Consider the following 2,500-nt stretch of genomic DNA (forward strand, 5'->3'; position numbering starts at 1 on the left):
GAGACAGAGTCCGGCCCGGCTGCTTTGCGTGGATTCTGCCTCTTGAAAAGCCCATTAACTTCTCCCTCCTGAAAGGAGAGAGTCGTTTCTGTAGTATGGGTGGGGGATGGGGCCTCTTGGGTGGGAAGGGGTGGTTCAGGACAGTCCAATTGTCTTTCAAATCTACGGTAGAACTCGTTCAGGTCGTTGGCTAGGCGGGAGTCGTTAGTGGTGTGGGGCGCTCTGGGTTTGTAGTTGGTGATGTGCCTGAGCCCTTTGGCAGACAGAAGCAGCGTCGTTAGTAGAGAACTGGTGTTTTAGTGTCTCTGAGTACAGTCGTTTAGCCTCTCTCACCGCTTTGCTAAACCTGTTCTTCGACTCCTTGAATCTGTCTCTATCCCCACTCCTAAACGCTTCCTCCTTCTCCAACCTCAACCTTTTGAGCTTTGCTGAGAACCAGGGCTTGTTGTTGTTAAAGTTCACCCTGGTACGTGTTGGGATACAGCAGTCCTCACAGAAGCTGATGTACACAGCCTCTGTGAGTTCATCCAGACTATTGGTAGCAGTCGTGAACATATCCCAGTCAGTACAGTCTAAGCACGCCCGCAAATCTTCCACAGCCTCACTGGTCCACTGTTTAGATGTCCTCACAGCAGGTTTACAGAGTTTTAGTTGCTGCCTGTATGCACGAATCAGGTGGACCAAGGGAGTTCTGTGCGAGCCGAACAGCCCCGTGACCCACAAGAGAAACATCCCCGCCAAATTCGAGCGTTTGACGGGGTCTATCCGTGAAAAAATATTCACGTTTTTGAGTGCACATGCATTTCTGCTGCAAATGCCTCTGGAAGTTTCATGCCGTTCGTATGCCAATTGTGGCAACACGAAAATGACCCGTTTTCCCATTCCGAGGGATTTCTGTGCGACCCTAACAGCCCCGTGAGCCACAAGAGACACATCCCCGCCAATTTCTAGCGTTTCACGGGGTCTATCCGTGAAAAATATAGACGTTTTTGAGTGCACATGCATTTCTGCTGCAGATGCCTCTGGAAGTTTCATGCCGTTCGTACGCAATGTGGCAACACGAAAATGACCCCTTTTCCCATTCCGAGGGATTTCTGTGCGACCCTAACTAACAGCGCCCGTGAGCCACAAGAGAGACATCCCCGCCAATTTATAGCGTTTCACGGGGTCTATCCGTGAAAAATATAGACGTTTTTGAGTGCACATGCATTCCTGCTGCAAATGCCTCTGGAAGTTTCATGCCGTTCCTATGCAATGTGGCCACACAAAAATGACCCGTTTTCCCATTCCGAGGCATTTCTGTGCGACCCTAACAGCCCCGTGAGCCACAAGAGAGACATCCCCGCCAACTTCTAGCGTTTGACGGGGTCTATGCGTGAAAAATATTAAAATTTTTGAGTGCACGTGCCTTTCTGCTGCAAATGCCTCTGGAAGTTTCATGGCGTTCCTATGCAATGTGGCAACACGAAAATGACCCCTTTTCCCATTCCGAGGGAGTTCTGTGCCACCCTAACAGCCCCGTGAGCCACAAGAGACACATCCCCGCCAATTTCTAGCGTTTCACGGGGTCTATCCGTGAAACATATAGAAGTTTTTGAGTGCACATGCATTCCTGCTGCAAATGCCTCTGGAAGTTTCATGCGGTTCGTACGCAATGTGGCAACACGAAAATGACCCGTTTTCCCATTCCCAGGGATTTCTGTGCGACCCGAACAGCCCCGTGAGCCACAAGAGACACATCCCCGCCAATTTCTAGCGTTTCACGGGGTCTATCCGTGAAAAATATCAATTTTTTTTTGACTGCACATGCATTTCTGCTGCAAATGCCTCTGGAAGTTGCATGCGGTTCGCATGCAATGTGGCGACACGAAAATGACCCGTTTTCCCATTCCGAGGGATTTCTGTGCCACCCTAACAGCCCCGTGAGCCACAAGAGAGACATCCCCGCCAATTTCTAGCGTATCACGGGGTCTATCCGTGAGAAATATTCACTTTTTTGAGTGCACATGCATTCCTGCTGCAAATGCCTCTGGAAGTTTCATGCGGTTCGTATGCAATGTGGCGACACGAAAATGACCCGTTTTCCCATTCCGAGGGATTTCTGTGCCACCCTAACAGCCCCGTGAGCCACAAGAGAGACATCCCCGCCCACTTCTAGCGTTTCACGGGGTCTCTCCGTGAAAAATATCACATTTTTTGAGTGCACATGCATTCCTGCTGCAAATGCCTCTGGAAGTTTCATGCGGTTCGCATGCAATGTGGCGACACGAAAATGACCCGTTTTTTCCCATTCCGAGGGATTTCTGTGCCACCCTAACAGCCCCGTGAGCCACAAGAGACACATCCCCGCCAATTTCTAGCGTTTCACGGGGTCTATCCGTGAAAAATATTCAATTTTTTGACTGCACATGCATTTCTGCTGCAAATGCCTCTGGAAGTTTCATGCGGTTCGCATGCAATGTGGCGACACGAAAATGACCCGTTTTCCCATTCCGAGGGA

The sequence above is a fragment of the Petromyzon marinus genome, unplaced genomic scaffold, assembly GCF_048934315.1.
Source record: "Petromyzon marinus isolate PM22_M1 ecotype Great Lakes invasive population unplaced genomic scaffold, UKy_Petmar_22M1.pri1.0 PM_G_Scaffold_73, whole genome shotgun sequence".
Lineage (NCBI taxonomy): Eukaryota > Metazoa > Chordata > Hyperoartia > Petromyzontiformes > Petromyzontidae > Petromyzon > Petromyzon marinus.